The 14,156-nt window shown below is 33.8% G+C and overlaps 1 long non-coding RNA gene across 1 annotated transcript in view; it reads right to left on the minus strand.

Moving 5' to 3' along the window:
* Positions 1-345: 345 nt before the first annotated feature.
* LOC130099729 (uncharacterized) overlaps positions 346-14,156 on the minus strand; it is a 68,917-nt gene continuing 55,106 nt past the window's right edge. Inside the window, exon 3 of the long non-coding RNA XR_008808443.1 lies at positions 346-735. This is a non-coding gene — a long non-coding RNA (uncharacterized LOC130099729). The remainder of the gene's footprint in view (positions 736-14,156) is intronic.

Raw genomic sequence — 14,156 nt, forward strand, 5'->3', positions numbered from 1 at the left:
ACTCACATGAGATCACAGCAATAGCAAACCACAATGATCCAACCATCCAATCAATTCCTGATGAACAAAACCAAGTCCCGCCCCACTATTTTTTTGTTTGGTTTGAGAAGCCGTTTCACTCGGATATACATCACAATAGGGAAAAGAAGGCTAACGCAACTTCCGTTTCATGTTGACTAGGTCAAGAGTGCTTAGCTTGAGTGTATAGTCTGTGCAACAAAGGTCAAACATTTTATATATATATATATATATATCCCTTTTTTGAATGCACAAGATAACCTGTCCCTGGACATCAGTTATGATGGTGATATCATTTGTAGATTTCACCCCAAATCTCAGCTCTTTATGTTTACCTCATAACACTGAGACAAGCCAGCTAATAACACAGCTTACATCTTCGTCACAGCTCAGCACTTAAACCAGGATGGCTCAACCAAAGACTTTCTAAAAGATACAGTGTAAACAGGATCCTGATTGGCTGGCTCCTTTGATCCAGTCGTGCACTTTCACATTCCTGAAAACCGTTTACACTGTTTAGACTGGAAGTGTCCTGCTGCAGGGCACGACACCTGTGGTTTGAACCCGTGACCCTCTCATCTAAGTGCGGCTGTGTGAAGTTCCCTCTGCCTCCCGGTCAGCGCAGGATCAGCATGGACAGACAGCTGCATATCTCCTCATATCCTGTTAGGCTCTCTGTCATCTTGGACGGTGTATCCAGCCCTGAAGATATGTCACCTGTGCTCAGGTAAAGAAAGTGAAGACTCTCAGTATCAAAACATGAATGTATGTATATACTACAATACAACATAATTCTTTATAAATATTACCACTAAAATATATGGGTACATAAATATGTACATAATGAAAGTAAAAATATTTGTTTTAGTGTCGAATATAGAGGTCTCAAGCTCTAAATACAACGCAGAGTGCGTTAGTGATCAATTGATATGAATAAAGGTGGAATTGGGGTGTCTTTAACAACATTGTTTACATGAATAAATTTGACTGTTGGTTCCATATGAATAAGAAATCGTTCAGGTAACGTCGGTTTCCTTCAGAGCAGTTAAAGTGACATCTGCAGAAAAAAAACAGAGACTTTACGAGAAACTTTTTGCTCTGCCCAAATGACGCGTGTCAATCGAAAGACAAACTGTTTGCATGCTCATGCGCTACCGCTACCATAGTTTTCCCAAGGGCATGAAGAAGTTTTCGTGCGTGCTAACATGCTTTGTGTGCACAATTTAATGACTACATTATTTTTTACTACAAGTTCAGATTTGACATGCTGTTCGAAATGGAGGAGCTCCATTCGGTGGAGTCACATGAGTGTGGTTTATTTTATGATTTACAGATTAGATTACCATGATAAACAAATATTAAAATAATTAATAATAATGATAAAGAAGACTGAGTGTTTGTGTAGGTTTTTTGAAACAGCACATGACCCCGGATGTACACGCGATAGCTTTGTAAAGGAGAGTAAATGTGGAACAGTTAACCTTCAAATGATAATGTTGTGATACATATTAGTGAATAGCTGCCCATGTGAACACAGGAAAATGTTAGAATGAAGACCATAGAATAAAGGCTGGTCTTGACTCCTATATGACAGATTAAAACTAGAGCCTATGATGGGAAGTCTGTCTGTTTCTCAGCAGGCACCTGACAGATGCCTCAAGCACCCTCTAACTTCCTCCTCTCGCTTCACTCTGTCCGAAATTGCTTTGATTGAGGGAGTTAGAGCATTGGTTTCGTGGGGGTTCATCCCTCATCGTCCGGCCTCGACCCTGCACCTCTCAGCGCCACAGGCAGGGGGGAAGATTAAGAGTCCCGGCCTGCCTGGCTGTAGGAATCCTAAATATTAGTGGCAGTAAATCAGGCCTCTATGGCCCTATGGGTAGCTATTATCTTTTTCTCACTAATAAATCCCTCTCCATCACTGATAAGCTGGTTTGCCTCCCTAACCTTGCAGAAGAAGAAAAAAGAGGTGTTTTTAACGAAGAGGGAGGAAGAGAAGAGACAGAGGAGGCCTGGGCGAGTTGGTGGTGTTGAGCTAGTTGGTACTTTGGTCTGGTGTCTAAGATTACATTAATCTTAGAGTTTGTTTAATGTTCGTGCCCCATTAGTTTAGTATTAGTGGAACATCAGAATTTTCATAGCTAAATTACATGTATGGTTCTCAGATACAGAAGGGTCAATGAAATGACACTCAATTCTTTGTCCTGTGATTTTATTCAAAAGTACATTAAATGCAATCAATAAAAATGCACAACATAAACCACTCATATATCATAATGAAGAAAAAATATTAAATGAAATGAAAACCATATTAAATAGTTTTAACTGTATAAAAAACAGCTTTATTGCATATAAATATTTGGAAAAAGTTGTGTATGCAAAATCAAACACATGTGGTGCAACCAACATGCAGACCCCCGATATGATATCATAGGACCCCTGCAGACCCTCATAACTGTTTCCAATAAGTCCCCCTAGTCAATCATTTTAGCCTTTAAAACTCATCTTTGATCACCAAAATTACATATTTAAATTAAAATAGCTTTAATGTAACTCAACATCCTTGCCTCATTTAGTATGTGGTTTTATGAATATGCAAAATAGCCCCGCCCCGCCAGGTCACACGTTGACCTGATTGGTCACAAGGTAGTTTCTGTCATCAGAATCACCAGCTATTACAAACCGCATTTTTGAGACTTATTTTCTCTGCAGTTTTAAGGAGAAAATACTCAGCAATGGTGTTGACATGAATTTGTACATGGTTTGTCTTAAAGCATTTTAAAAACACCACATAGACATATAAACAAACAACATTAAAAACTTGATTTTCACCACAGGGGGACATTACATTGAATTGTACTTTTTGAAAACCTTTTGGAAAACAATGATGTGTACACAAAAATGTCACTTTTTACCTGGTTACACCACATGACATTTTTATTAAATGTAAACCTTTCTTGAAAACAGTATAAAGGTTTTTTATTTATTTTATTTTATCTGGGATTTAAATGATTAAAACAAAAAATTGTCCAGTAATTTATTGCAGGTGCAGACTGTATCCTTAACCACACGAATTTAACAGCAAAAGTAATTTTAAGATTTCTGTGATTTTTACTGGACTGATATTTAAACCCAAGCAAGCTGTGAAAGCTCTGATAATACAGATACCAACAAACATCAACACAGTGATTGATCTGGTAACCTTCAGTTGAGTGGTGATTCAACAGTTTCAGCTTCTTGAGACAAGGTTAGAGAGGTTGTGCGATGACAGGATGCCATCTATTTGATAAGAGTGTTCTTTGATTGTATCTCCTACAGGTCAGAGTGTTTAAATGGCTTTAGGTGAGTTGTGGAGCAGGATCGGGTTGTTTAAAGCAGAGATCTTTACATGCACTTTGCTCAGTGATAAGCTACTGTGATAGCAGATATGGAGCGACATCCTAGTGCAAAACAGTGCTGTATTATTGTACATTTGTATACGTTGCGTTAATATTCTCGGAACTGAGTGGTGAGCTCTAATTACAAAAGTGATTACTAACATGTGCATATATCAAAAGGGCAGTATTATTTTCAAGCCTATTTGCCACCTTATTAAACGTAATAATAGTGTACGGCGAACAAACAGCAATTATAGAAAAAGGCAGCGTATACCACTGAGAACTACACTTTTTTTCACGTACTGGAAAGACTGGACCCCCATTCAGTGCAAGACTTAAGTTTAACCTCATTAGGAGAGCACACACTAGATACATAATTATTCCTCTGAGAATAGGCTTCACTAATACAAATTAGAGTGATAATAAAGCCACTGAGACTGGTCATTGCTGCTCCCTGAGCATCATGTGCAGTGAACTATTATCTAGAATTAGAGCGTTTGTTTACACTCACAGCTAAAAGCCTTTTTGCCAATGTCCACTCATTTATGAACACAGACTGCAGTGTGCACTTTACAAGGTATGAGTTTAAAAATATAGCTTGAATTGAGGAGCTAGTGTTCAAATCCTGGGAAACAGAAATGCTGTGTAGAATCAAAACACTTGTTTGAGTAAAAATCTACGAGCAAAGTTCCTTACTTGGAAAAGACCTAAAAACCTGAACTCATAAAAGTTCAAACTAAGTGAAAATGTACCTGCACTATTAAACATGCATCTTGTCTTCACAAAACTAGTTGGTTTACTGTGGTACTTCAAAAGATGTCTAAATGTCTCCTTGAGGGAAGTGAATTGTTTGACGTTGCAAATACCGTCTACATGGACCATACATCTGTGTTATTTCTGCATTCCTTTTCAGTTCAAGTGACATCACAAGGTTTCTCAATCATGTCATATGTGAAACACTTCAGCCTTTACTAATCAACACTCGTACAGAAACCTAAGCCTATACCTTACAACACTAGAAAAATAGAGGTTTACAGTATTAACACTATTAATTATTTATTAAAAATCTAATTTATTCCCGTGCTGCAAAGCAGAATTTTCAGCAGCCATTACTTCAGTCTTCAGAAGTCCTTTAGAAATAATTTGAATGTGCTGATTGTGCTCAAGAAACATGTCTTGTTATTTCAATGTTAAAACTGTTTGTGCTGCTTAATATTTCTGTGGAAACCATGACATGTTCTTTTAGGATTTTATGTCTTTACTGTCACTTTTGATAAGATTGTGTAATTTGTGTTTTTGCTAAACAAAAGTATTTTCTTTTGAACAGAAGCTATATACGATTATGAAAATGTCATGTTTTAATGAGGCTTTTCTCACTTTAATATGGCACCCAAACACTTGTATTTCCCTGACAATTTTTACTGTATGTCCATAAAATATATCAAAATTAATTTTAATTCAAATGAAGGACATGCTCCTGTGTCAATGCATGGACAATGCATGTGTGACTTTTTTTTAAACTAAATAAATAGATATACTTTTAGAACCATACTTTTGAAAAACCTCAGAGACAAAGCAATCATAACCCAGTCATACAGCATGTAGACCAAATAACCTCTTCACAATCTCATGCCATAAATCACACCTTCTATTGCACTCCTGCAGCCAGTGCTGACGTTTTTCCCTCTGTATGTAAAGGCTTGACCAGGTGCCAAAACTTTCTTCCGCGATTTCACACATAACAACATTGCATTACTCAAAAAAAAAAAAGAGAGAATTATTTTAAAAGGGTTCTTCTCTTGGCTGCATCTCAGGCAAAACAAATCTCTCTGTTTTGATAGCCATGTTGAGCCGGCTGCACCTGGCTGTTGTGCGCAGAGCATGCTCAGAGCGTTCTCAGGGGCCACACTCTTAGGTCACGGCCTCTTATAAAACAGTACATCAGGAGAATTAGGAACCTGACATGAGAGACAACCCACAAAGGTTTTAATCCTTTGAAGGAGCTTGACATTTTTACCCAAAGGTTGATCAACCCCAAAGGGTGCTAATAAACTACAGTGACGAGTGACGAATGACGAATGAAAATTGGGTTCTGGATCCACAATTCTGCTGAAAAACACAACAGATTAAAAGGATAAAGGCCATTAACACTCCAAAAAGGGTTCGTCACATTTAAAAATAACAGGGCATCTTTGCTTGTTCAAGAAGAAACAGATAATACTTTGCTTGTGTGGGCCGAACAAGTTAAAACAACATAAACCAAATGGAATCCTTCACCATTATATTAACAGAGCAATTAAATGCATCATCTGACCAGTTGTATGTTTCTCTGGAAGCCACAAACCCCTGGTTCCTGTGCAGGGAAACTCCCACATCTGATACTATCTCTCAGCTCCTCAGAGAAGGTGAGTGCTACATTAAGTGGGTTATATATTTTCTCTGGACAGCTCTTTCTAAGTGAAGAGGAGTAAAGGAGCTGATTTTGGCCAAAGGCAAAGATAAGCACTATAAGGGTGTGTGCAGGTTTGAAGCGTGTATTTGAACGTGTGTGGACGACGAGTCAGGCCCAGCAATCAGTGAGCAATCTCGGGTGGCTTTTAGTGGCCTCTAAGATCTATTAAACTGGCCCTAATTTCCCCTGTCGGGGGGGGGGGATGTGTGAGCAGGGTAGAAAAAGGCTAGAGGGGTAGGATGTGCTCTGAAGATAGTTCAAGTCGTAGCCCAGACAGCACCCTCTACTGCAGGGGAAGAATAGATGGAAAGAAAAGGGAAAAGAAGAGAAAAAAGACAGGAAGGGGGTGGAGGAAGAACAATCACTCACACCTGTGAAGCCCTGCTGAGAGGAACAACTTGCTCAGTGAGGGGTTTGGCAGAGGTCGGCTGGATCCGGAATCGCATACTTCCCTTCTATATAGTAGATGAAAAACAGTTTTCAAAAACAGAGTATGTCCGAACTCACAGTAGACAAAAAGTACCCGGATGACCTGCGAGATTCTGAAGTGTGCTTATGATGGACACTTAACTATCCCATCAGGCCATGGGAGTGGATTTGTGAATGGCAGTGATGCGACGTAACTGACACCGGCAGGTGTCAGTAATACATGAACATATTTTTTTGGTGGTCGCAAAGTAAGTACTTATTCAAAAAAGTACATACACTCAAGAGAGTATGCACAACAGTTGTCTGTCTCTAGTTAATAAAGAAAAAAGAAAAACAATATTTAAACCAACTGTATTTCAGAAAACACCAAAAAATTTCAAATCAAATTACAATTTTCAAAAACACACCATATACTGTGCAGTATATACAGTATATAGTTCATATATACTGCAAAAGTTTTAGGGTTTGTAAGATAAAAAAAAAAATTATAGGCTACTTTTATTCAGCAAAGACAAATAAATTAATAAGAAGTGACAGTAAAGACATTTATAATGTTACAAAAAAAATGACTATTTCATGAAAATGCTTTTGAATTTTCTGTTCATCAAAGAATCCTAAAAAAAAAAGTATCATGGTTTCCACAAAAATATTAAGGAGCAAAACTGTTTTCAACATTAATAATAACTAGTCCAATGTCCGTGCAAAATCAGTTTTTGTGTGTTTTTAGTAATGGTTGGTTTGGTATGTTTGAGTATGAGTTGCTGAATAGCCTAGGCTACTATTACACAGGAGCCTAAACTCTGAGAAAACGATAACGTTAAGCGCACCAGAATAAAATATAATATTCATAATTAAACAGTGTAGATGACTTACAGATTAAGTTAAATTGCTACTAATTTAAAAAAAAAATTATCGCTACTTTTTCAAAAATGAATCGCTACTTTTTCAAAAGTGAATCGATACTTTTTCGAAAGTAGTGAATCGCTACTTTTTCAAAAATGAATCGCGACTTTTTCAAAAATGAATCGTTCCTTTTTCAAAAATGAATCGATCCTTTTTCGAAAAGAATCGCTACTTTTTCCAAAAAAAGAATCGCTACTTTTTCAAAAAAGAATCGATACTTTTTCAAAAAGAATCGCTACTTTTAAAAAATGAATAATGTAACAAAATAATAATGTAACAAGTGTATAATAATAATAATGTAACAAATGTATAATAACACTGTAATAAATGTATAATTACATTGTAATAAACGTATAATAACAATTTATAATTGCATTGTAATAAACATATAATAACACTAATGTATAATTACATTGTAATAAACGTATAATTACATTGTAATGTATAATAACACTAATAAATGTATAATTACATTGTAAAAAACATATAATTACATTGTAATAAACGTATAATTACATTGTAATAAATGTATAATAAGACTGTAACAAATGTATGATTACATTATTTTACACTATTTAAAAAAAAGAATCTCTACTTTTTGAATCGCTACTTTTTTCAAAAAGAATCGCTACTTTTTCAAAAAGAATCGCTACTTTTTCAAAAAGAATCACTATTTAAAAAAAGAATCGCTACTTTTTCATAGTTCTATACATAGTTTTTCATAGTTCTATACAGTTTTTAAACCATGTATAGTTACATTGTAATAAACGTATAATTACATTGTAATAAACATATAATTACATTGTATTAATGTATAATTACATTGTAATAAATGTATAATAAGACTACAACAAATGTATAATTATATTTTTTACACTACTTTTTTCAAAAAGAATTATCGCTACGTTTTCAAAAAAGAATCGCTACTTTTTCAAAAAGAATCGCTACTTTTTCAAAAAGAATCGCTACTTTTTCAAAAGTAGTGAATCGCTACTTTTTTCAAAAGTAGTGAATCGCTACTTTTTCAATAGTGAATCGCTACTTTTTCGAAAAGAATCGCTACTTTTTTCAAAAAAAAGAATCGCTACTTTTTTCAAAAAAAGAATCGCTACTTTTTCAAAAAGAATCGATACTTTTCCAAAAAAGAATCGCTACTTTTTCAAAAAGACTCGCTACTTTTTCAAAAGTTAATCGATAGTTTTTCAAAAATGAATTGCTACTTTTTCAAAACTGAATCGCTACTTTTTCGAAAAGAATCGACTTAAAAAAAAAAAGAATCACTACCTTTTCAAAAAAGAATCGCTACTTTTTCAAAAAGAATCGATACTTTTTCAAAAATGAATCGCTACTTTTTCGAAAAGAATCGATTTTTTTTCAAAAAAGAATTGCTAGTTTTTCGAAAAGAATCGCTACTTTTTAAAAAATGAATCACTACTTTTACAAAAGTGAATTGATACTTTTTCAAAAAAGAATCGATACTTTTTCGAAAGTGAATCCCTACTTTTTCAAAAATTAATTGCTACTTTTTCAAGTGAATCGATACTTTTTCAAAAAAGAATCGATACTTTTTCGAAAGTGAATCGCTACTTTTTCAAAAATGAATCGATACTTTTTCATAGTTCTATACAGTTTTTAAACTATGTAGTTACATTGTAATAAACGTATAATTACATTGTAATAAACATATAATTACATTGTATTAAATATATAATTACATTGTAAATGTATAATAAGACTGTAGCAAATGTATAATTACATTTTTACACTACTTTTTCAAAAAGAATCGCTACTTTTTCAAAAAGAAACACTACTTTTTTCAAGAATCGCTACTTTTTCAGAAAAGAATCGCTACTTTTTAAAAAAGAATAATGTAACAAAATAATAATGTAACAAATGTATAATAATAATAATGTAACAAATGTATAATAACACTGTAATAAATGTATAATTACATTGTAATAAACATATAATTACATTGTATTAAATATATAATTACATTGTAAATGTATAATAAGACTGTAGCAAATGTATAATTACATTTTTTTCACTACTTTTTCAAAAAGAATCGCTACTTTTTCAAAAAGAATCACTACTTTTTTCAAGAATCGCTACTTTTTCAGAAAAGAATCGCTACTTTTTTAAAAAGAATAATGTAACAAAATAATAATGTAACAAATGTATAATAATAATAATGTAACAAATGTATAATAACACTGTAATAAATGTATAATTACATTGTAATAAACGGATGATAACACTAATGTATAATTACATTGTAATAAACGTACAATTACATTGTAATAAATGTATAATAACACTGTAATAAATGTATAATTAAATTGTAATAAACGTATAATTACATTGTAATAATCATATAATTACATTGTATTAAACGTATAATTACATTGTAATAAATGTATAAGACTAACAAATGTATAATTACATTATTTTACACTACTTTTTCAAAAAGAATCACTACTTTTTCAGAAAATAATCGCTACTTTTAAAAAAAGAATAATGTAACAAAATAATAATGTAACAAATGTATAATAATAATAATAATATAACAAATGTATTATTACACTGTAATAAATGTATAATTACATTGTAACAAAAGTATAACACTAATGTATAATTACATTGTAATAAACGTATAATTACATTGTAGAAATGTATAATTACATTGTATTAAATGTATAATTACATTGTAATAAATGTATAATAAGACTAACAAATGTATAATTACATTATTTTACACTACTTTTTTTTCAAAAAGAATCGCTACTTTTTCAAAAAGAATCGCTACTTTTTTACAAAAAGAATAATGTAACAAAATAATAATGTAACAAATGTATAATAATAATGTAATAAATGTTGAATTACATTGTAATAAACGTATAATAACACTGTAATATATAATTACATTGTAATAAATGTATAATAACACTGTAATAAATGTATAATTACATTGTAATAAATGTATAATTACATTGTAATAAATGTATAATTACATTGTAATAAACGTATAATTACATTGTAATAAATGTATAATAACAACCTTGAAAGAAGCGCTACATTTCTCGAAAAGAATCGATACTTTTTTTACTTCAGAAGTAAACAGTGTAGCTGACTTAATGTTTAGCTGACAGAATGTTTATTTTTAAATCACAATTTTTAAACCACAACCCTCTCTAATGTCAGAATGTTTATTTTTAAACCACAACTTCAATGTGTGCTTCTTTTACAGATATATTTAACGATATCTTTTGCATTTCTAATCCAAACAATGTCAAACTCGGCACTGCACTTACTTGTGCCCGTAGCAAATGCCTGTCAAGTTTGAAATCCATCGGACTAACGGTTCGAGAGATATTCGATTAACAGACAGACAGACACACACACAGACAGACAGATGTTCCTGTAATTTATAGATAGATAGATAGATAGATAGATAGATAGATAGATAGATAGATAGATAGATAGATAGATAGATAGATAGATAGATAAGAAATGTTTCTTGAGCTCCAAATCAACATAATATAATGATTTCTGAAGGATCATGTGACACTGAAGACTCGAGTAATGTCTGATGCAATTTATTTACATTTTAAAATCTATTTTAAAAGTAGAAAAGTTATTTTAAATTAATGATTTAATTAATTAGGCTTTAGCTGTATTTCTGGTCAAATAAATATATTATATATATATTATAAAATCTTACAGACCCCAAACTTTTAAACTGTAGTGTATGCTTCAATTCCAGCGTCTGTAATATTGCCATATAACATCTCAAAAGTTATGTTTTGGTTTTTCTTTATCTCATTAGATGTATGCAATAAATATTTCAATGCTACATGTTGTCGATTAATTTTAGTTACATTAATTCAGTGTAGTAAGTCAGTGCTCAGATGACAGATATGATATGCCATAGTTTAACTACTGCATGTACCTGTTTTTTAAATTCATAGATAACTACATTCATCTATTAAGCACTGAACTAGAAATACAACTGGTTTTTATTCCAGAAATCTTGTCACCTTACATCTCCACACAGGTGCAAGGGAAAATTGAAATGAAACGGGACAGTTTGGCAGAGTGTAAGAGAGGTTGTAGAAATGGACATGTAGCACATTTGCACTTGTCTCTCTAGACTCGGGTAGCAATGAAGAGCTCCCAGGGTGAACTGCCAATAAAGACATCAAGGAGAAAAAAATCTCTCTCTTTACTATCTCTGTATATACATCTATCTTCATACCTTCTTCTCTTTCCCCCTATGCTTCATTACTCTCTGTCTCCATTGGTTCTCTTTCATCTGTCTGTCTCTTCTTGCCAGGACGGCTCTCTTGCCTCTGCTGGCAGACAGACTGGGCTGAAAGCAAAGGACATCTGGATCTAGGTCTGTGTGTGAGAGAGAAAGGATAAGCATGTGAAATCAAACAATCACTAAACAAGGTTTGTGGTTTTGTTTGTTCTGATATATGTCAGAGTTTGTATGTGTTTGTAACATAAGAGTGTTTATATTTATTAAAGAGAGTTACCATTTAGTTTCTATTTGGTTACAGGATTCTTGTACCAAACCTGGATTTATGTCTGAGGCAGACAGATAGTTTACGCAGAATGATTTAGACCTGCTTAACAGCACCCGACAGAGATTGTCACAATTAGGGTTACTGTAAAGCGATGGGTGCAATAAAAACAGTGCTGTATCTAAATAAGTAGGCCAAGTTACTGGACAAGTTAAAACAGTTGAAATACAGTCAAAATACAGTCACTATTGTTTAAGTAAGAAGTGTTGTTTTAGTCTTTTATTTAGTTAGATAACTGTATCTTCAAAAAGCTTGAAATATTTGCAATGGAGAAATCCAAAGTTCGCGGTCATCAACATGCATATTCATATAACATGCATCAACTCTGCTATTATGAGGCTTTACGATGACAAGACGCCCACTAAAACACTGCTAAATACAGGGGTGGGGGCCTATGCATGACAACTTTGTCCCAAACCCAGAGAATTCAAGCTAATTCTGGGTTTACCTCTAAACTTTCATTAATAGCTGTGCCAGATCTGATGTGGAAGTGGCTCGGGAGCGTAGACCATTGAAGTCCAGCCTGGAATGTGATGGGGAATGCAGTTGGTTTCACATTACTTTCACTTTTAAATCTGCATATACTTTTCCATACACTCTCAGAAAAAAAGGTACAAATGTTGTCACTGGGAAGGTTCCCTTTAAAAAGGTTCTATGTACCTACATTTAGGTACTAATATGTACACTTTTGGTACCAATATGTACCTTTGAGGTACTTATGCACTCTTTTGGCACAAAGGTGTACCACAAAGGTGTAGCTTTTAAAAGGGTACTGCCCCAGAGACAACTTTTGTACCTTTGTTTCTGAGAGTGTATAGACAGCCCGTCTGAAGTCAAGTTGACAATGGAGGATAATGCTCCATCCTGACTGTACTCTCCAAGAGAACTAGACTTAGATCAAGTATTTATTAGTTATTATAAATGAGATAATATTTTAGCATTTTTTATTATTTGAAATTTTATATTAAAACATTTTATTTCATTTGGCGCCTAAATTATTTAAAACTAGCCTGCATTTCTCACTCATCTTTTCACAGACTTGATCATTACACAAGAAGTACCTTAATCAAAAGATAAACTAAAAGCCAAGAGGGATACAATCCAATTAATTTCCATTAAGCTATGGAAACATTTTCTTCTGAATGTTCTCTGAACATTCAAAACGTCCAATTAATTTTTTTTTTTTTAAACGTTTTCTTCTTGGTTATGCAAATGTTAGAGAAAACATTAAGGGAACGGTCCGTTTTATAATTTCGCAAACGTTATGGGAACACTACTTTTGTAATGTTCTCTGAACGGCCTGAAACAAGTAGCAACATTTAAAAAGCTTTAGAGGAAGGTCCAACTAAAACGTTTCAGTAAAGACATCTGTACGATGTACTGTATGATTAACATTTTTGCGCTGTTGGTGCAATGCAATAGCCTCGTGGGCAGCACACCGACATATAGCGCAGTTGCACTTCGGGCGTCCCGAGTTCAAGTCCCGGCTCGTGGACTTTTCCCGATCCCACCGTCGTGGCACTCTCATGAACTCACTCAGAGGCCCACACAGAAGAAGTTGAATAGTCGTTATTTTTGTTTGTTTTTGCGCACAAAAAGTATTCTCGGTGCTTGATAAACTTAAGGTTGAGCCACTGTAGTCACTTGGACTATTTTAACAATGTTTTTACTAACTTTTCTGGGCCGGCAGAATGAAATTACATAGAAGCCTATGAAGGAGTGAGCCAGCTCTCAGATTTCATCAAAAATATCTTAATTTGTGTTCCGAAGATGAACGAAAGTCTTACGGGGTTGGAACAACATGAGGGTGAGTAATTACTGAAAGAATTTTTGGGTGAACTAACCCTTTAATCTTTCCTCAAAGTAGTGAGAACGACAGACAATCTGCATTAATAGACATAGTTTTAGGTAATAGTGGCCCACAACTGATTAGCAGAAGTATTTCAAGTAAGACAGTAATAATATGAGTCAACCAACCAGTTAGCAGGAGACCTAACTGTTACACAATATAAAACTCATAACTAAGTATTTTGAACACCATCTTTCAAGAGCAAGCGGTTTGCAAATCCTGCATTGAACTCAGCTGAAGTGTTCGAGGGGGTTCAAGGTTTCCCTGGTGTCTGGGCGCGCAATAAGTGGGCGGGCAATATGCTAATGTTTCGTCTTAGCGTTACAACGAAGCGGCTTATGACTCATTTGAAAAACGATTCATTTCATTGACTCAGAGTCGACTCTTACTTTTGAAAGACAATAACTTTATATACGGTGCACTTTCAGATTTAAAACTTTGCAGTATGTTTTCATTCACTTCATTTTATATATATACATTATATTCATATTACAGGAGGAACATTTCTCCACAACGTTGAGAGAACCTTGCCAGAATGTTAG

This window comes from Rhinichthys klamathensis, unplaced genomic scaffold, assembly GCF_029890125.1.
Source record: "Rhinichthys klamathensis goyatoka isolate OS25496 unplaced genomic scaffold, OSU_Roscu_1.1 h1tg000235l_1, whole genome shotgun sequence".
NCBI classification, from domain to species: Eukaryota; Metazoa; Chordata; class Actinopteri; order Cypriniformes; family Leuciscidae; genus Rhinichthys; species Rhinichthys klamathensis.